The following is a 22160-nucleotide window of genomic DNA, read 5'->3' on the forward strand; positions in this document are numbered from 1 at the left end:
GCAGAGGGGAATATCCAGAACACTATTTATGTGGTGCTATGAATTTGCCATCCTCGTAAAATACGGGGTAGGTATTTCTGTTTTCATTTTACAAATGGGGAAACTGAGATTCAGGGAAGTTGAGAGGCCTGATCAAGCTCACTGAGAAGCAGAGCAGAAATCAAACCAGGCAGCCTGGTTCATACTTAGCTGCCATTCCCAGAGTATGCACTTCCCTGGCCCTCTCCCTAGAGCCAGTCCTCAGTGTGTGTCCTCGTAAAATACGGGGTAGGTATTTCTGTTTTCATTTTACAAATGGGGAAACTGAGATTCAGGGAAGTTGAGAGGCCTGATCAAGCTCACTGAGAAGCAGAGCAGAAATCAAACCAGGCAGCCTGGTTCATACTTAGCTGCCATTCCCAGAGTATGCACTTCCCTGGCCCTCTCCCTAGAGCCAGTCCTCAGTGTGTGGCTGGGAGGGCAGAGGGGCTTCTGGAGCAGGGGCCCTTTGCCTGTGGACAGAGCCAGCTCTGGTCAGAATTGTCTCTTTCTGACCACGCCCCTTCGCTCTTACCTCCTGACGTTCTGGGCCAGGCCCTCCAAATCCCTTTCTCCCAAAGCTTCCCCATCAGCTCTGGCTCTCAGCAAGTTACTACTTGTCAATCCTATCACTGTGCTAGGCCACAATGCAAAGGCGCCTCCTGGTGTTTGCATTTGAATAGGGGCCTGAGCCCGAAGTCAAACAATGAAGCTCTGGTGGGAGCGGGGGCGACGGGGCGGAGCACATTCCGGCGGCCCCTTCCAGGCCACCGCGAAGGCGTGAAGGCAGGTCTCTTCCCCACTCGCGCGGAGGCTAATTTCTCCACTTGAAATATCACAGAACCCTCTGCTTCTCATTCTGCTGGGACTGCCTCTGCTCCTGGAGATGGGGAGGTGTCTCCCTTTAGTGGGCACAGCCTAAGATCTCCCTGATTTCCCTTCCAGGAGCGCTGTCCGCTGCCAAGAGGAAAGCAGGCAGCCGGGAACTCAGCTTGCTCTCTGAGCTCCCACCCAGCTCTGTCATCATCATCGCCACCCCGTGGGGGTTGGGGGTCACGGGCACCTACTGTCTGTTACATGTCACCTCACAGCAGTGCAGCCAGGAGCTACATGGATCATATGACTAAATAAGGAAACAGGCTTGAGCTACCCAATGGGGACTGGAACCTCCACCTCACTGGCTCCACAGCCTATAATCCTTCCACTACGCCAAATGCTTTCATGACGACTGTTCTGGAAAAAGGACCATTGCCAAAACCAATCTCTGGTTCCTGGTGCCGGAAGAGCCCTTTGCAGGCTGTGCAATGTGCAGATCCCAGGCTCTGGAGGACCAGGCTGGTGACAAAGCTCCTTTCTAAGGCATCTGCCTGGAGGAGGAAGAGGGCTTTGTCTGGCAGGCAGGAGGGCAGAGGTAAGGTCCTGCATCCTGTCATAGAGCAGGCATTTCTTCCTCATTCAGGTGACACAGGTTAAAGAACACTGCTAGTGAACTTCGTCTCTATTTATCCAGTAAACTTGGCCTTTCAGGGGTGTTACCTAGGCCTAGGTAGAGCAGCTTTAATCCTTTTGTTTACATTGAGCAGGTTCAGTGAAACTCGCATTGTCTTAAGCAGCAGCAGGTTTGCTCTCAGTTCCTGACACAGAAACCTGCTCTGGGGAAAATAGTCATAACATTCAGAACTGCAACATGGGGTGACTCACCTCAGAGTCACTGGCAAGCCATTTGCACCCCCTTTGGTCGTGGGTGGCTTTGGGTCACGGCATGGGTCCTGGAAGCCTCTGCTGAGAGCATAAGAACAGCTAACCCGTGTTTAGTTCACGCTACACACCAAACACCACACACATATTAACATGCTAATCTTCGTAACAACAGGGAGATAGGCAGATATCTCTATAGATGAAGAAACTGAGGCACAGAGAGTTAAATACATTGTGTAAGTTTACACGGCCACTCAGTGGCAGACCTGGCCGTCGAGCACAGGCTGTCGGACTAGAGAGGGCGCGTGAGAGGTCTGGAGAGACGTAAGCCGAAGGGTTCACGCTGGCTGTCTACAGGCAATTTCCTTTAACTTTTTTTATTTGTCTTAATTTGCTGCAGTATACGTTTTGTGGGGACAGGCAAAACACTAAAAGGATTTACACTAGGAAAAGGAGAAGCTCTTTAGCGCATGCATGCTGTTATAGGGCTCCACCTCGAGTGTTCACAGAAAACCAGTCTGGGGAGACCACTGTGGCTCAGGTGGACAGATCACAGACAACTCATTGATGCAAAATAAGGGGTTTGCTTATTTACACATTTGTGTATTGATTCAATGATTCATTCATTTCTTCAAGAAAGTGTGGAGCTCCTGCTTTGATCAGGTACTGTGGCAGGTGCCAGGGATGCAATTATGCAGAATATAACCTGGAGGTCACTACTCTCCAGGGGATTCTAGTCCCAGGGTGGGGCGGGGGAAGTTGTGCTTTTAATTTAGTTAAGCACCCTGTAATGCATTAAGGCATAAAAGAGTTTGCATGTCTGTCTCCTCTGCCAGGAGTTTCCATCCTTGAGAGCAGAGGCAGGTATAAATACCTGCCACATACTTCAACCATTCATTCATTCCTGCACTTTTGCATTATCACAAAATGCAACATACAGGGTTTTCAGCAAAGGAACAGCCTAAGTGGTCATTTCTCCAGGCTGAAGGAGGCAGAGAAGAGAGTGATTAGAAAGTCTCCAGAGAGACTGGAACGGAGGCGTCAGGATTGAGAAAGTTTCACCAGGTGGGGAAGGTACTTCCAGATAGAGGGAACAGCATGCGAAAAATGGCAGCAGTGTGAAGTCGTCAGTACATTTGAGAAACTGCTAGTCGTTCAGTGTGGCTGGAGCACAGGGTGTGTGTGGGAGGGAGTGCAGACTCAGGAAAGGATGGGACAGGAAGAGTGTGCAAGGCCCAGACCCCAGGGGCCTTTGTCATGCTAAGGAACTGGGATTTAAAAGTTACAAGGAGAGAGAATCAAAGGATGAGGTGAGGGGTATATGTGCAGGTGGAGAGTAGGACAGAGGAAAGAATTCTCCTCCTCTTCTTTCCTCTCTTTCTGTTTCATAAACCCTCCCTTCCCCTTTTATAAAGGAGTACAGGGGTAGGAAAAGACCATCTTTCAGCTCCTACTATCTGCCAGGCCCTGTGGCGAGAGCTTTGCCATCTGTAATCCTTACTCATATCTCCGGGTGAGGAAACCGAGGCTCAGAGAGGTGAACCTCGGAGCTGAGGTCTCCACCGCGGGGCATCCAATTCCGGAAGCGGTGCTGTTTCCACTGGGCCAGATGCAGTAACTTAAAGTGGAATTAAGCTCTTATCTTTGCAAAGTGTTTCATGTACCGAAGCTCATTGGATTCTTATCATGACATTCATGAGTGGTAAATGGGGCAGATATCCTCATCCTCATTTTCAGGAGGAAAACTGAGTCCCAGAGAGCTTCACTGACTACATGACAGTGATTTGAGGGTTTCAGGATGAGAGATATCCAAAGTACAAAAGATATATCCATCTGAAAACCACACATGGAAACAAAAATAACCCCAAGATGGTTTCTCAGTGCAAAGGGGCAGTTGTGGACATGCCGCATGTGCACAAGAGAATTTTGCATGTGGAGGTTTGCAGGTAGAATAGCCGAAGGGGCCAACCCAAGTGGCTGAGCTAATCTCTTCCTTTGCCTTCTGCCTGTTTCCTCTGTCACCTTGGGGGGTGGGGCGGTGCTGCAGAGGGGGCATCTACGATTCTCTAAGGAATCCCTCATTTAGCTCCCAAGACCCAGCACAAGCCTGGGTGCAGAATGTTGGTGCAATTTTGACAAGAAGCTCACAGAGGTTCAGTGACTAGTTTTAATTAGGCCATCGTTGTTTACGTTTGATGTTTATCAGCTAATTGGCATGGCAAGGTGTGAGTCACACAGCTTTCCCCTGGCATGGAATCAGTTTGTCAGAGAAAAAACCAGGAGAACAAATGATTCCAATTATGAGAGAACCCACCGGGCTAATTATCGTCCCACTAAGGACGGAACCTCCCCCTCCTGCTGCTACTGCTGCTGCTGAGGCTGCACCAAGTGCCCTGTGATCCTCCCACCCCTTTCCCCCAGCTCCGGAAACCCAGGAACTAGGGATCCAGGCCCCCAGCTGGTTGCCTAGAGGTTTATTCTCTTGAATTCAAAACCCACACGTCCCCTCAGTTCAGACACATCAGGGCGACATTCCCCCTTTAGTCCGAGATCAATCTCCACTGTATCCCCTTTCACGAATGATAGCTTATATATGTGGTACTTTTTCTGCGTGCCAGGCACTGGTGGGAACACTTTATAATTCTTTATTTCAATAACACAGCTAGTCAGGTTCCATGATCATCTTCATTTTACAGATGAAGAAACCGAGGTAGACAGAGATTGACAAACTTGTTCTTGATCAAGCAACAGAAGTGGGATTTGAACCCATATGATCTGTCACCATAGCATCAGCTCTTGACCATCAGTGATTCTTGAAGGGTCGGAGAGTCCCCAAATCAACCAATCAGGATTCTTCAGGCAGATTTCGGGATCGGGGCGGGGCAACTCTCCCTCTAACTACCTAGGTAGAACTTCCTTCTAGAACAGTGCTGTCCAGAACTTTCTACAATGACGAGAATGTTCTGTTGTGCTGTCAAATGAAGTAGCCACTAGCCACACGTGACTATCGCACATGTGACATGCGGCCAGTGGAAGTGAATTTTAAATTTAATTTAATTTTAATTGGAAGAGTCCCGTATGGCTACCAGGTTGGACAGCACTGTTGGAGCTGGTCAGCTCTTATTTCTCAAATGCAGCGGTGTCCTAATGAACCCTGTACTTGTGTTGTTACCACCCTCCCCACCCACCGTCTTACATCTCTCCAGTTTCTCGGTGTGGACAGAACAGACAAGACATGGGTCTCTTCATTTTCTGCATTCTCTCCCTCCTGTTCTCTAAGCCCCCTCCAGAGGAGGGCTTGTATGGAGGAATGCAGTTCGGCTGCCCTTGAGTTGAATGATGATCGTGGACCTTTGGAATGTCCACAAAGCCCCACACCCTCAGCCTCCCCAGTCTCCCTCCTTCGCAGGGGTAACAGATGGCCCCAGCTTTCACCAGCCGGGCTTGAGCACATTGTCACTCCCAGCTGAAAGTGAAATATTCAGTGGCATTTAAATTAAATAGACTCTAATGCTTCAGTAATATTAATTACGTTTTCATTCATCCCTGGCCTAATAAATCAATGCATAAAGAGGGGATGCTCGGGAGGCTGGCAGGCGAGTGGGGCCACTGGGCCTTTGTGTGAGCCCGCACACAATGCCCCCATTCTTACCGGGCTGCGCTTGCCCCTGCAAACATCTGTGCTCAGCCCCTCTTGAGGAAGAGCCAAAGCGGTAACATTTACACTCTGCTCGTCCAATTTGTCCCTGCACTGGGGCCTGAGTCAACGAGAAATGTGAAGGCCACACCGAAAAGAGCATGCAGGACTGGGATGTGTGTGTGTGTTTGGAGCTGGAGTTTGCAAAATTTCTGGGGCAGAGGGTTAAGGGCCTGATAGAGAGAAAGGTATAGTGCTGAGACTTCTCTACTAGCTGCAGGATTGTGTTTGTTGGCTCAGCTTTAACCATGGGAGGAAGAAAGAAGGAAGGAAGGAGGGAAGGAAGGAAGGAAGGAAGGAGGGAAGGAAGGAAGGAAGGAAGGAGGGAAGGAAGGAAGGAAGGAAGGAAGGAAGGGGAAAAGAATAGCTACCGTGGAATGAGTGCTTACTATATGCCAGGAATCTGCTAAGCACTTTTAATTGACATTCTCTTGTTTATTCTTTACAACAATTTGTGACATAAAATAGCAACTATCATTGGCCCATTTTACAGATAAGGAATTTATTCATGGTTCAGAGAAATTAAGTATTGGGTGTGTTCCTAGCCCATGTATGACTCCGAGGTCCATGATCTTCACCTCTAAGATCTACTATCAGAAGAAAAGACAGAAGAAAGAAAGGAATCTCTAGATGAGGGGCAAGGGCCAAAGTTCGAGAAGTTTGCAACATTCCCTTTGGTTTCTGAGCTTTTTTGCCTTTGGAGAGGTCAGTCTCCACCAGCCGTGCCCCCGCCCCACTCTGGGGCTATACATATGTAAAAGAAGCCAATAAAACACTCCAGAGAGCCTGCCCTCCTAAATCTTCAGGGTACAAAAACCTCCCACTTGTGATGCTTCAAAGCTGCCCAGAGCTACCAGTTTACCCCCAGAAGTCCCAACTCAGTGCCTCTGATTGGAAAATAAATAGCCTTGCACATAAAAACCACAGGCCAATTGTGACCCCAGGAATGGGAAAGTGCTGTGTGGACCCGACCACTGCATGCCGCCCCAGAGCCTGACTCTGCCCAGGCATCCTCTCCTCAAGGGAATGGAATGGGAGCTGGGGCGAGGCCCTGGGTGGAAGCGGGGATTTCAAAAATGGCTCCTTAGAAAGATGTTTAAAAAATTGAGATGTCATTGATATATAATTCATCACCATGATTCAATACAGGTATAGACTGTGAAATAATAGATTTTTAAAAACCAGATGAAAAAATAATAAATGTTAAATTCTACAAGAAATAACATGTTTATTGTAGAAAAATGGGGAAATACATATAAGAGGGAGAACATCACCTTATTCCTTCTGCCAGAACTAATATTTGGTACTTTTCCTTCTAGAGGAATTTTTCTACCACTACTTGGCAAAAATGGGACCATAAGATGCAAACTTCTTTGTAACCTTCTTTGTCCCCAACCTATTAATATGGCACAAAAACTTTTCCAGCATTAAATACATATATCTCCACCACATTTTGAATGCAGCTTGTGAATGAAACATGCTTTATTTAATTAATCAATCCCAAGTTTCGGACATTTGGCTTGTTTCTATTTTTTCCCTCTAATACACAATGCTCTAATGAATTTCCTTGTGGCCAAATCTGGTTGGGTGTGCTCACATTCTGGATAAGTCTTTTAGAATAAATTCTTCAAAGAGAAATTGCTAAGTCAAAGTGAATATACATGCATAGTTTGAGGGCAGAAATCCTGAGTGTCTATTAAAAATTTTTTTTTATGACTGAAAGTTGCACAATTTATTTAAATTTCTCAGTATACTTAGGTATATAAGATATTCAACCGATTAAAAATATTTTGTGTTGAGTGAACTTTTTTTGTCTTTACTGAAATATCATAGACGATTAGTTGCTTGTATTTACATTGTACAATTCAATGAGTTTTTTTTTCACTTATTGGCATACAATAATATACCAGTTTCAGTTGTATAACGTAGTGATCAGAGATCCACATAACTTGTAAAGTGATCACTCCACTAAATCTAGTACCCTCTTCCCTCTTACATATTTATTACTACATTATTAACCATCTTCCCCATGCTACGCTCTACATCTCCATGTCTATTCTGCAACTATCCATTTGTACCTCTTAATCCCTTTGTCTTTTTTTTGTTCCCCCAACCCCGACCCATCTAGTATCTCTCTAAATATTCTCTGTATCTATGAGTTTATTTCAGCTTTTGTTGTAATTCTATTAGGATTTTTAAAAAATGATTTGGAAAGCTAAGTCTGAACCCTAGACCCAATTTCTACCCAGTGTAAATATCCTCACCTTCTATCATTTAAGCCTGATACTTAAGGCAGATTTGACTGTGCAAATGCAAGCTTTGGAACCTTCTAGTCATCTTTTTGGTAATTGTGTGGCTCAGCACCTGCAGTTCTAGGATGAGGAAAGCAGTATGGCCTGTACCTTGGCCTCATTTGTGTCCCACAGGAAGCAGGTGAGTAGTGCATCCCAGCCTGTGCTCCTGGAGTCAGCATCGGGTCCACCTCTGTCTGGCTGTGCGTCCTAAGAGAAATCACCCAATCTCTGAATCTCAGTTCCTCATCTGCAAATTTGTGGGTAATGCTTGTATCTATCTTATTTCCGTGAATATTAAACCTATGTAAAACACTTAGCACCATGCCCAATACATGGTAAATGTTCATTCAACATTTGCTACTATTCTGTTATTATATTGATGCACTAGTGTGCTATTTACCAAACTCCTAGTTATTCCAGTTTTAGGGGTTTTTTGGAGGCATCAAGAGAAATCATAAATTGCTCAGAAGGTGATTTAATTCAATGTAATGTCGACTGAGGCCCTGCCACGAGCTGGACACTGTGTTATGCACTGTGGGGGAAGCAGAGATAAACGCATCTCCAGGAGCTCGTTGGCTGGTTGCAAAGCTGGAAAAGTGCACCAGTAACTCAGATCTAAGGCAAGCACATTGCCAAAGGAGGAAATGAGAGGTGCAAATAATATGTGTGGATGAGGCATCTGGAGCAGCATCTTTTGGGAGGAGGGATTTGAAGAGATGCTCATGGAGGTGCAGTAACTCGTCCAAAGTCACACAGTTACTAAGATTTGTAGCTGGGATTAGACCTTAGCTCTGTCTGGTTAAAAACTCATGTTTGTTTTTACTTCATACTAATAAGCAAAAAAGGTCAAAGCCATTCTAAAGTAGACTGAGACCATCCGACAGATAACAACGGAAATGCTCTTTATCTGTGCTGCCCAATAAGGTGGCCACTAGCTGCATGTGGCTACTGAGCTCCTGAAATGTGGTTAGTTAAGTGAGGAACTGAATTTTAAATTTTATTTAAATGTGGCTAGTGGTGACTGTGTTGGACACTGTGGGTCTAGACTGAGGAAACTGATTTAAAGAGAAGAGGTAATATTAAAGATCAAAGTTCTCGATGACTAGGAAAATGAGAGATTTTAAAAATAAAAAATGAAAAGGAAAGCAGACTCTGATTTGAGAGGCACTGTTAATAATTTAAGAATAGTTTTCATGGAGGCCAAATATTTTTCTACTCTTGGAGCAAGACATTTGGTTGATGTGCTCTGACCATGCCATCTTTGTGGCTCTTTGTCAAACAGCTTGGGGCCCAGCCAAAGCCCATAGAGAGGGCTCACTTTGGCAAATGCATTCCCCCTTCTTCTCTGTTTTGTATCTGGCATTAAACCGAGTAACTGTCTCATGCTGAAACCACCACACGTATCTAATTCCCATTTTGTTCTCTGTCAGATTCAGGCAGAGAGCTGATAGAATAGCTGACACTTTCAGGTCAGAGAAAACTTCCTATCTGTAGTTCTTAATGGTTGGAGCTGTGCAAAGACACACTAGGCAACCTCAGGGGGGAGGTGAGTCTCCCATCAGGAGAAGTGTTCAAGCATGGGCTGAACAATCATCGGTATGTTGTATCGAGTTTGTGAGTGTCAGGCAAGAGTGGAGAGGTAGTTAGAATAAAAGGTGCATTGTGTTATTTCTAACTCCCAAAGTCAGACTCTTTGTAAAGCGGGCACCCTTGCTCTATAAAAATCCTCATCTATTCATATCCTTTAGCCAAATAGGATATGACTATAAAAAAATGCTACGCAGGTAAGAAAATGTAGACTGAGAACCCCCTGAGGTCAGGGATGTGTCATATTCAGCCCTGTACCATTGGACCAGGTGTGGTACTTGACACATAGAAGATGTTCAGAAAATCCTGATCATTCAGGTCTTGATGTCTTAACCTAAATATTAAATGGCAGCCTTCATTTGCTTTGATAAGAGTAAACGCACCAGGTAAATTCAATACAAATTTGGATTTATTTCTACAAGGATCAAACGATCATCATATATAAATTTATTAAGTACCCTGTGTGCCCAGCACCCTGTGATATAAAAGGGAAGGAGGGAACTCAAATTACAGAGTATTTCCTGTGGGCTGGGTCCTGTGGTGGGTGCATCTGCATACATTTTGTAGTATAACGCCCACGAGCTTGGAAGAGGGATTAATATTCCCATTTTATAGATAAGGGAGCTGAGGCTTGACAAGGAATTAATCTAAAATCACATAGTAAGTGGCTGGGGTAGCAGTCAAGAGCTTTCATTCTCAGCCCTAAACTGGTTTACAGGGAAGGTGAGGTTGCCATTGGTAAGGACAGGAGACTGGAGGGACTTGGGCAATGTTATGGACCTCTCAATGCTGGAGAGGTGGGGGATGTCTTCTGCCTCCTGGCTGGAGAAACCACCAAGTCCTAATGGTCACATAGTAGATGTAGGTAGGTCCTAGCAGGTCCACAATAGATAAAATCACCTTCTCATCTCAACCCCTCTCTCTCTAATTCTTAAAAGTTCTTACCTGACAATGGGAACTCATAAGATTGGTGTCTTTAAACTTCTAAAGAATTACTTCAAATGCAATACCTTTTGGGGGCGGGGGGAGGGCTCCTTCCCATTGGCCAATTTTCAAAGCCCACTTAAGATGGATTAATGAGGACTCTGTTGCAAGTGGCAAAAACCCAATTTAAAGTAGTTTAATTACAAAAGTGGTTCATGATGCTGGAAAGACAAAACTGTGTATGGCTGATCTAGATGCTCAAACAATAGTGTTAGAGATGACTCTCATGTGCCTTTGGCTCTTCTTCTGTTTTGGCTCTGTTATCAGGGATGGCCGCCAGTGGCTCCAGATTTACTTCTTACCTGTGTAGCATCTTCAGCAAGAGACAGTGCAACTTTTTCCCAATAGTTTTAGAACCTAAAGAAATGTAGTGCAATAAATAATGTTGAAACTGTGAGCTACCTCAAGCTAGAGATTTGCACTGGGTCTGACAGATGTCAATATTGCTGTGTTTCCCTTGAAATTTTAAAATATCCCGAGGCAGCCTGAATGTTCTTGTAGCATCCCAGGGTGCTTCCTTATGCAGTTTGGGAGAGAAAGTTGTTGGGTCGCCTTCTCCCCTTGCCTGAATTGCTGCTTCTCTCCTTTCCCTAATCTCTGGCTTCATCTCTTTCTCTTACAATGTTTTAACGTATCATGTTAAGTTGGTTACTTATTCTTTCTAACCCTTAGTTTTCTCTCTGGTAAGTGGTGATTATGGTATCTACGTTGTAGGGCTGTTGTGAGGATTAAATGAGATTCTATATTTAATGTGCTGAGCACAGTGCCTGGAAGATAACTAGTGTCCAGAGTTTTAGCTATTGTTTTTCTTATTATTGTTACTGCTATCAATATATGGGAAGACTAATAAAACAGCATTAAGCTCATGAATGAGTAAGTGGCTTAAATAAAATAGAAGTTTACTTCTCTCTCATGCAAAAATCCAAAAAGATGGTCTAGGGCTGTGATGTTTCCTAGTGCTAGATTCTATCTTATTTATCTCCTATGTATAGCTCCATGAAAAGGCCACCTCATGGCCTAAGAGGGCTGCTCTAGCTCCAGCCATCATATCTTGTGCCAGCCAGAAGGAAGAAGGCAAGAGGAAGAGAAGTTCATGTTCTCTTTCTTCTTAGAAGTTGCATATCTCACTCAGTCTTGCACAAATCTCAAAGCTAGAACTTAAGACTCACTTAGCTACAAGGGAAATGGAGAAATGAAACATTATTCTGGGCAACCACGGTGCCCAGTTAAAAATTCTATTATGATGGGGGAAGGGTAGGCTCTGCCACAGCAGGGCTATGGGAAAGAATTCTGGAAGCCAGGCACTCTTTGGAGAGTAGAGCTCAGAGAAAACCATTCTTCTACTTAAAAGGAAATACTGCAAAAAACTTTTGCAACCTGAGGAAAGTAAGAAAGAATCCAGAATTTTTAAGAAAGCTGGAAATTAAAACTCACATCTGAAACTCTCTTCCCTGAGCCATGGAGCTTAACTCAGTCTTTCCCCTCCTATTGCCAGCCTGGGTTGGGGAGAGGCAGAGCACTGGCCCCAGGCAAACTTGGTTTGACGCCAAATTCCAGGACTCTTGGGGCTGACTGGCAGCCACTCTGTCTGAGCAACCTGGGGGATCCTGAGAAAAGAATGAATATCCGAATCCCAGAACAAAATCAGCAGCAATGATGCTCCTGCTGCCCGGGTCTGGCTGGGAGGCCGCACAGTGGGGAGGATGAGGTCATGGTGACAAATGAGAGAAGGGGGAGGGCTCTAGAGTGCAGCAAATGTGCCCAGGGGCTGAGAGCAGAGAGTCAGAGCAAAGCCAGCATCAGGGGTCCACCCCTCGTTCTGCCGCTGTTCTGCTGTGATTTTGGACTTCAGTCTATCCAGCTAGAAGATGGGAAACACAATCTGCTGTCCTCTCTGCTTTATGAGGTTGCTGTCAGCAGCAGCTAGGGTTAGAAAAGTCCAGAAAATGAATAGATTTCTAAAGAAAAAGGGGTTTGGTTGCCAGGAGTTAGGGGGGTTAGAGGGATGAAATGGAAGATTTTTAGGGCAGTCAAACTGTTCGGGATGACGCTAATGGTCGATCCAAGTTATTATACATATGTCCAAACTTATAGAATGTACATACATCACCAGGAATGAAACGTAATGTAAACTATGGCCTTTGGGTGATAATAAAGTGTCAGTGTTGGTTCGACATCACACTGGTGTGGGATGTTGATGGTGAAAGAGGCTGTGGGAAGGGTATTGGGGATGCGTGGGAGAGGGTTATGTGGGAACTCTGTACTTCCTGCTCAATTTTCCTGTGAACCTAAAATTGCTCTAAAAAATTGTCTATTAATTTTTTTAAAAAAAAAAGATATTAAAACAAGTTGACCTTGGGAGTAACATTGCCAACTCAGGCCTGAGTAAAGAGTTACTGAACAGCTGTTGAAAAGAAATCAACCATGCGTATTTATCTGATCCAAAAGGCAACTATATATGGCTATAATGACAACTAATCAGATACCAGGTACATAGTGATTATTCATCAAGGCTAATGTAGTAAAAGAAATTAAGAAGACCCCAAACATCTACACAACATAAAATTGCTCATATGTTGGTGTGGGGTGATCAGTTTGATGGGGATGATAGTTTAATTTGGAATGCAGAGGCAGGAAATAGATAAAAACACGGTTGCCACATTATCTAGTCTTATCAGTGGTATGCTCTTAGGTCATTTCATGATCATTGCCTTTCACTCCAATATTGAGGAGGTACGGTTACTTTTTGATGATCTGCAAGTTCATCAAACTTTTGTTCAGCATCCAGGTTTTTCTGCTTTTTGAAGAAAACTGGGGTTATACACTGCCCTGAGGAAAATGCAACATGGAGCCAGTGCCTAGTGCCGCTGGGAATAAGTCTAGAGCAGCACCGTCTGAGAGAACTGTCTGCCATGATGGAAGTGCTCCAACCTGCACTGTGCAGTAAGGTAGCAGCCCGGCACATGTGGCTACTGAGCACTTGAAATGAGACTAGTGTAACTGAGGAACAGAATTATTTTATTTTTATATTAATAAATTTAAACTACAATTTTAAATAGCCACGTGTATTGCCACCAGTGGCCACTATATTGGATCAAATCCCTCAGTTCTTCTCCTACTGACCTCAGGCCTCTCAGAGATTGGTTTCGTATGTGTATGTGCATGTGTATATGTACACATGTGTGTATATGTGCACATGTGCATATGTGTGTCTGTGTGGGGATGGTGGTGCGTGCATTAATCAGGAACACGGCAGAACTTCCCACGGAGCCAGTTAACCCACAAGTATCTCAACACTAAATGATGGAGCATCCTACACACGAGGAAAAACTTTTACCTGAAAAATGCAGAAGACACATGGAATCAAGGAAAAGGCAGGGATTATATAGATTTTCTTTGTTGTACATTCAGTATATATTTTTATTTTTAAGAACAAATCATGACATTTATAGTTATATCACATATAATGGGGTCAAGGGATCAGATTGAAGTCCAAGGCTGTCTCTGGCTTTGCCACCAAGTTGCTATGTGTGTTTGGCATGTGACATCATTCTCTGGGTTATTATAGGAACTAAGCAGAAGATACTCATTTTTGGTTGAAAAACATGAAGATAGAAAACCTTACTTTAGACTTTTCTAATCTACGACAGATTAGGTCAAAGCGTGTACCATGTCTACAGAGGAAAAAGGGAACACCGTGGTCCAATCAGCTTAGGATATGCCAGGTTAAGATTAAAGGGTTTCTTGCTTTCAGGACGTCTCAGAATATTTAATATGCCCATGAGCATTGTGACTCTCCAGGTGGGAGATCCGGATGCTGCCTTTCCAAAACTCTCCAAAATTTATTTCTCTTTGAGGAGCATCTTGCAGAAAGGACGAATGTTTTGTGGAACACATTTAGAGAAATGCTGATTTAGAGGCAGCATGAGTAGTTTTTTGGACCCAGTTCTGTCCCCAGCTTTTGGCCTCCCCGGCCTGTCCTGCTAGGTATGCAGGGAGGGGATCCTATACGCGGCAGAGGGATGAATCGTGTTTTCCTTTGCACAGGTGCAGTTCCCCGTGGCCCCAGCTGCATAGCTTCCCTAAGCAGCCTGTTTTGTTCTGAGCGTAGAGGGGAACAGGCTCCCACAGGAGGGACAATGTTGACCAAGACCCCCAGCAGTATCTCGACCTCCATGAGAGCTGGCAGCACCTCACAGAGGGCAGACTTTGGCATTGCACTTGTACCATCAGTTCTAAATTCTGCTGAGCTCTACAGATCTATCTGGACGAAAAGGTCTGTATAAATGCAAGATCATATCCTTATCATTATCAGCTGTCTCAGTTCGAGCCTTGCAATTCACAAGCCCACAATCAATGGGGCTTTTTCAACAATCTCATTCTACTCAGCTTGGAAAAATGTAATTACATGGACCTGCACATCCTCTGGCCCCACATCTGTCCCCAGTGTGTGGGAGAGAGGTATCTCCAGGCCCCTTGCTAGGCATATAGACAGAGGTGACTTTCAGGCTCTGCCCAGGTCAGAGATGAGTTAAAATCTGTGTCCCGGGCCCCCGAGAACTTTGTCCTGGTAGACATTAGGGGGTGGCATTGCTTCTGTCCCTCTGTAGCTCAGATGCTCTCAGGTGGCACTATAGAGGCTACGTGAGATCTCTCCTACTGTTTTTCTTTTTCTAATTTCGTCTAGGATCAAGAAAAAATTGGACTCAAGGAATCTTCCTTTCTGAAGCCCGCAGCACACATATACCAAGAGAAGTTTTCTACCTGGGCCAGTCTGAACTGGAGAAAGTAAGCCCCACCTCATTCTCTCCCTACAAATCTCTGGCGCTTCTAGCTGTGTGACCTTGGGGGAAGTTCCTAACCTCGGATTTTTCTGAAATAGGGATGGCAACTTTACCCTCCTGAATGCAAGAGACCTGGATCAACTGTTTTTTTGGGCCCCCTTACCTATTAAATCTTTTATTCTAACTCAAAAGATATTTTATTCTATCTCAAAGACTTTTAGTGTCATAGGAAGGAAAAATTAAGAGACATACTTCATTTAAAAAAATGATTCCTTCTGTTTCTTATACCCAAAACAGAAGACTAGAGCTCCTTTAAGGGTTTGAAGGTCAGCTCAGGGTCATAGAAACTTAATAATATTGAGTCAGGCTCTTGGGAAGTTCACCTAGACTGACTTTTTCTGCTTTACACTTGTCTGACGGCAGCCTCCCATTAGCCTGCTGGGCCTGCGTCATCACAAATGTGGGAGGGTTGATGGTCATGTAGTTCCCTTAGGGGCCTGCCCTGCCTCTAAGCACTGGCACATGATCTCTAACGAGACAAGAGGCTTTTCCCTGTCTCCAAATATGCTTTACATACAATGGCTGAGTCATGTCTCCACCCCTTGGCCTCCTTCCCCACTCCCCTGCCCCCATTCTCTTGAGAAAATTACCAGGGAGCTATTGAGAAGAGCGATGTGGCTAGAAAGAAAACTAAGCGGGAGGGGCGAAAAAAGTGCTTTCTAGAGACACAAAGTCCAGATCACTTTCACCCCTCAAACAGTTAATTCTGTCCTCAGGCTGGGGAGGCGCCCAGGACAATGACTCCTTCACTTGGGTTCATTTTTAACTTTTAAAAATGGCCTCTGTGACCCAGCAGGGTGAGACTTTGTCCTTTCGGTGGGAGGGAGGTGGCAGTTCTGAGGATATGCCTGACATACACAAAAAATTGGGCCACATCACTGATAAATAGACTGGCCAGGTGAGGAGACCAGCCCACTGATCTCCCAGGTGGCCAGAGTCCTCTGCAGGACCATGGCCAACTGGACATTTGAGAGCATCAAAGGACATCATTTTCTGTGTCTGAGTGAGCAGAATCCAGACAAGTTTGAAGAGCACCTCACCCTGAGATCTGGTATCATCAGCAGTGCTTGAGGCAAAAACATCCTGGGCAGACGTAAGTGTTCTCTAAACCATGTTTTAGTTGGGGGCAGTGAGAACTATATGGCCTCTTGTTTATTATGACTGAAGACTAGGGGCTCTGTCGAACTAGCTCTCTCGTCCAGGTCCAGTCTCCAGAACTCTGTTTTCCAGTCTCTCTGTAGTAAAAGAACACAGCTCAAATGCGCATTGATCATTGCACATGGCCACATTTACGAAGTCTTGATATTTGACGCTTTATAAGTCTAATAAAAAAATCAAGACTCTACCCTTCTGTCATTCTTAAAAATGAGCCTGATTTATCCCATTCATTAGGCTCATTCATTATGTCTTAGTTTGGAACCAGGATGTCAGATTCTTAACCTAAGTAACATTTAGAGTACGGAGGAGAATGTAAATAACACCCAAGGCTGTCCTAAAAAAATCATAAAGGTGTTAATAGGCTGCCCCAGGTTTACTAGCACATATTTCACAAGCTGTGCTTAGCAAATATAATCCTCAGGAGCATTGCCTTTTGTTTGGCAGTAAATGCTCCTCTGATTCTATTTGTAAACTCAGTACTTAGTATGTGAAGGATCACATGAGCTAATGTTGACCGAGAGCCCTCCCAAGGAGCTGAATTAGATTCCTGTCCCAGAGTAAGGGGTGTGCACATAGAGGCAGGTTCAGAGAAAGGGAAGTAATGCTGTTTTTTACACCTAGCAGACATCGGAGGAGGTACTCCTAGCTTCTTTCCCTTAAGCCTCATCACTAATCCCGGAAGTAGACTTTATTACTGTAGTTTATGCAGATGAGAAAAAGGACATTCTGAGGCATTAAATATCCAAGGTTTCATAACCTTGGAACTAGGATTAATGCCGGGATGTTTGGCTTCTCATTCTCAATTCTTCTGACAACGCCGTGTGCTTTCTCCGCTTTGTCATCTATTCCTAGTGCTATCACTTCTAATCCTGTGGGATAGGTTAGTAGTTTTTCATTTCTCCAAACCTCTGAATTCTGACCTAGTAAATGGAAATGAACATATCCGTTTAACTGCCTTCCCTGGGTCGCTATGTGGACACAATGAGATAATGTATGAGAACAGGAGAAAGAAAATCCCTGCCTTCACTTTAAGGTTTCAGGCTGGTCTTATCCAATTCAGTCAAGGACAGGAGAATGGTTCCTGGTATGATCCTAGAGTAATAAACTAGCTTTTAAAACTCCATGCAAACACATCTTAAGGCATAGGAGTTTCAAAAAGTCCACACTTGAGGATGAAATTCTGTCCCATTGAGGCCTTGCAGAGAAAAAAATCATAGGTATCAACCACCTTTCTTCAAGCTTCCTCAGCCTGACACGTGAAAGCGACGAAGCCAAAGGGCGACCAGAAGGGTGCAGTGAAAGGAGTGGAGGGTGCTGTGGCTTGCCCGAGTTTTTCACTAGGTCAGCTCGTGGCCTCTGTAGGTTTTCAATCCTTTGCTCTCTCTTCTTCTGGTCCCCTTATGACGTGAACGTTGGCATGTTTGATGTTGTCCCAAAGGTCCCTTAAATTGTCCTCATTTTTTAAAATTCTTTGTTCTTGTTGCTATTCTAATTGGGTGTTTTCTGCTGCCTTATCTTCCAAATTGCTGATTCAATTCTCTGTTTCATCAAATCTGTTGTTGATTCCATCTAATGTACTCTTCATTTCGATTATCATATTCTTCGTTTCTGACTTGTTCTTTTTTATGGCTACTATCTCTTTGTGTGAGTTCTGTCTGAATTCATCTATTCTTCCCCTAAGTTCATTGAGCATCCTCATAATCAGTGTTTTGAACTGTTTCTGGGAGATCGCTTGTCTCCATTTTGTTTAGTTAATTTTCTGGAGTTTTGTCCATTTGGGACACATTTCTTTGTTTCCTCATTTTGGCTGCCTCCCTATGTGTGTTTCTACGTATTAGGTAGATCTGCTACAACTCCCAGTCTTGGCAGGGTAGTCATATGTAGTAGGTGTCCTGTGAGGTCCAGTGGTACAGACTCCCAGGTCACCTGAGCCAGCTGCTCCAAGGGTGTCCCTTGTGTGGATTGTGTGTTCCCTCCTGTTGTAGACTTAATTGTTGAGACTTAATTGTTGTTCGCACAATAGTGAATGGGATTGATTCTCAGGCTGACTGTGAGGACTGACTCTGACTACGGTGGATAAGCTATAGTGCAGGGGCTGACCCCACAGAGTGGGATTCTCTATAGCAGGGCTTTGGTGCCTTCTGAGTTCATCCTTTGGGTGTGTCATTTGTGGAGATAATTGAGTGGTGTACTGGTGTGTCTGAAGCAAGTTACCAGATTTGTTAATTCTGAGGCCTCTTAGAAGGGGCTCCAGTCCAGGCCCAAGTCAGTTGCTGCCTATGCCTGGCTTGGGGCTGCCTGGTAGGAGCTACAGAGTGATTTGTGGTTAGTAGTTGCCTATATTGGACTTGGAGGTGTCTGGGAGAGGCAGTGCTGTGAAGTGAGGCCAACTGCTACTAGTGCTGGGGTTGCTTAGCAAGAGATACAGGGCATGCCAAGGCCAACCGTTGCTTGTTGGGGGTTTGTGGACCTTTGAGATGTTTTATGGAAGTCTGCAGCATGGGCCAAAGCCAGCAACTTGTGAGGAACAGCCGCTGAAAGAGGTTTAGGCTGGTGCATGGGCTGGGTAGGGTGGGTTCTCAGGGGATCACTAGGGGGAGTGAGTTTGATGCAGACTCAGATTTGGTGCCCACCTGCACCTGCAGGCTGTGTTAGGGGAGGTCTCAACAAAGGTGCAATGGCACCTGCCAGCACTCTTAGTCCTGGAGAGAGCTGCCCCTCTAGGCCTCACCCTGAAGTCAGACAATTTAGATCCTTCCTCCATGTCCCTGGTGCTTTCTGAGTTGCTGCCCCAGTGCCGAAGCTCAGAGGAAGTAAGTCTATCAGCAAATAAGTTCACGCTCAGGCCTTTTAAGAGGTACACCTGGGACTTTAGCAGCCCTCTGTCTCACTCAGACATAATTCCTGATGATTTTCACAGCCAGATGTAGTGAGGACTCCTCTTCCCAGCACTGGTAGTATGGACTGGGGAGCCAGTGTGGGGCAGGGTCCCCTCGTTCCTCAGGGGGGAACCTCCACAGAGAGATAGCTCTCCCAATTCTTTACTGCTACATGTGGGTATGGGACCAGCCTGTTTTCTGTATCTGCCCCTCACAGCAGTATCAGTATGGCTTCTTTTTAATATTCTTAGTTATAAGAACTCTGTTCAGCTAGTCTTCAGGTAGTTAGTTGTTCTATAATTAGTTGTACTTTTGATGTGGTTGCGGGAGGGGGTGAACACAGTGTTTACCTACCCTGACATCTTAACTGGAAGTCCTCTAGCTTCTATCCCAGGCCCAGGATCCATCTAGTCACTATCCAATCATGAATGGTTATTGAACATATACTAGGTGTCAGGTAACATGCTATGAAGTAGAAAAATAGCAATAGCTAACATTGATTGAATGCTTACTGTATACTAAATATGGAGAAAAGTGTCTTTTACCCATTATCTCACTGAAACCTCAGAACAGCTCAGGGAGGTAGGCTGTATTATTTTCTCTGTTTTACAGTTAGAAAAGCTGTTGTTTAGATCTAAGTAAGCTGGTAACAGGTAGAGTCAGGACTTGAACCCAGACTCCTGGCTCCATGTTCTTATCTACTGGCTTCGTTTAGTACTATGGTAGATCTCCAAATTCCCATATTGTTCTTTGAATAATCATGTATATTAAGTGGAGTAAGAACATGTGTTCTATGATGATCTCTCGGCTCGAGTTACTCCATAAAGTATAGCTCTCCCCACCCCCATGAGCTTCCATACCTAGGAATAAATTTTCATTTTGGTTCCCACTCTCCTGTTCTGTTCTTGCCACAAAATTGAGGTGGACCTTTCTACCTCATTTCTCAGGAATCGGGCCCTTTTACTGTGCCCCAATATGACAGGCAGACCCTAGAGATATTTCCGGGGCTGTCATCTGACTCCCATCACTGTGAGCCTGGATTCACCACTAATGAGTACTTGAGGCCTGGTAGGTTTCCTCTGAAGCCACCATGTTGATAGTTGTCTAATCTTCATGAGCTGCCATGCCTTTTCCTAAAATAATCGGAAAAGGTTTCCTAGGGGAACATGGGCCTTGAAAGCTGGTAATCTGAAAGGCATGGGGAAAAAATTCACTCATGAGTGGAGACAGAAACTCTAAAGAGACTGTTTCCAGGAACCTAACCCAACGTGGATTCAGCCACACAATGATGCTTTGTATCCACCATTTTGATGGAATCTGTCCTTCTTGAAGCAGTTGGCTTAGTACTACAGCCCAATGAAGAGGCCAAATTTATTAGACATATACAGACAATAGATGACTGTCCTTTAGGTTAACCACACACAAGGAACTGATAAAGAAACACATCACCCCTTTATTAGAGGCAGAGGAGAGGTTGCTAACTAAGAGGTCGTCCAAAAAGGTCAAGGCTTATAAGGTTTTGTTTTGTTGCACCTTAATCTCTTTCTCTGGTCAAATAAGGACAACTATTATCTAAATGCCTGCGAGGCAGCAAATGGAAAGAAAAACCAAGAGCCAGATAGCACTAGGGACATCAGTGACTCCTTCGCTGGAAAAGACTGAAGGTGTTTTAACTCAGAGACCTGAGGATTTGCAATTTTGAAAATAGTCAAAGGTTGCAAGGAATAACGTTGGTCTTATTGGCAGGCATGGAAAACTGATGAACTTGTCAGAGTTTTCACGGAAAACAACAGCCATCTTCATCATCTGGGTCACTACCATCAAGTCAGGGAGCTCTCTTGTCACCCCAGACAAGCTGGACTGATCTTGAAGACCACCATGATGAACATATGAACAACCTAATTTTCAGTGTGTGGGCATGTGGACTCAGGTAGGATTGTAGGTGAGCTGGGAGATTGTCAGTTGATTTGTTATAACTTCATGGTCTCCGACTTTGCCGACAGCATTGAGATGGGGGTGGAACACGAGAGAAGTAGCTGTATGCAGTATTTGCTAAGTGTGCAGAGCACCCCTGCCTCTACCATCTCCATCTCTTAGGGATCCTACACTTGCTGAATGACAGTATTTCTTTGAAGGGAGTAGAGGTCAAGGCAGAGTGGGATGGGGTTTGCTATTCCATATCTACCAAGTAACATCAGTTTCCTTTTGGAGGGAAGAAGCTGTTTATTTAAATCTTGCCTCTTTTCTCTCAGGTTCAAAGTTTTAAGATTTGCCCGACTTCTGAGAAAAATGCTTGAATCTGTTCTTTTTTAAAAAGTTGTTCAATCTGTTCTTAGGTGCAGAATTTCTACCGTTCTCCCACCAGACTTTGTTTGAAAGCTAAGAATAGCAAGCAGGGCTCTTAAAGCAAAGTTAGGAATAGCAGATCTAATTTCTGGACTCTCAAGAGTCCTATGAGCAGCGAAATGCAAATGAATGCTAAATCGATCATTGATATGCGGGGAAAACTTCAGCCCAAGGCATCTCTTAGTGGTTTCCTTTGACCTCGGTCCTTCATTTTGGCCTACTAAAAAATTAATGGCTATCCCAACTCTTATCCCACTGGACTTTGTGCATGTGTATTTGTGCGTGCGTGCGTGTGTGTGTGTGTGTGTGTGTGTGTGTGTGTGTGTGTAGAGTTTATCACTTTGTACTGCAATCAGTTACGGCCTACTTGAGAAGAGAGTCAACATCTTCATTTTTGCATGCCCGGAACACAGTAGGTGTTCAGAAATTAATTGTTGGTTGACTTAAATTATATTTTCATTCACCTGCCAGAATCAACATTTTTTTAGAAGGGAATATATGAAATGTAAACTTTCATAGAAATTCTTTCTTTTCTTTGTTCCTTTCTTCCTCCCACTCCCCTCCCCGCCCCTCTTTCTCTCTTTCTCTCTTTCTGTCTTCCTCTCTCTCTCTCTTCTCTCTCTCTCTCTCTCTCCCTGTATATATGTAATTATAT

The sequence above is a fragment of the Pteropus alecto genome, unplaced genomic scaffold (genome assembly GCF_000325575.1).
Source record: "Pteropus alecto unplaced genomic scaffold, ASM32557v1 scaffold71, whole genome shotgun sequence".
Classification (NCBI taxonomy): Eukaryota; Metazoa; Chordata; class Mammalia; order Chiroptera; family Pteropodidae; genus Pteropus; species Pteropus alecto.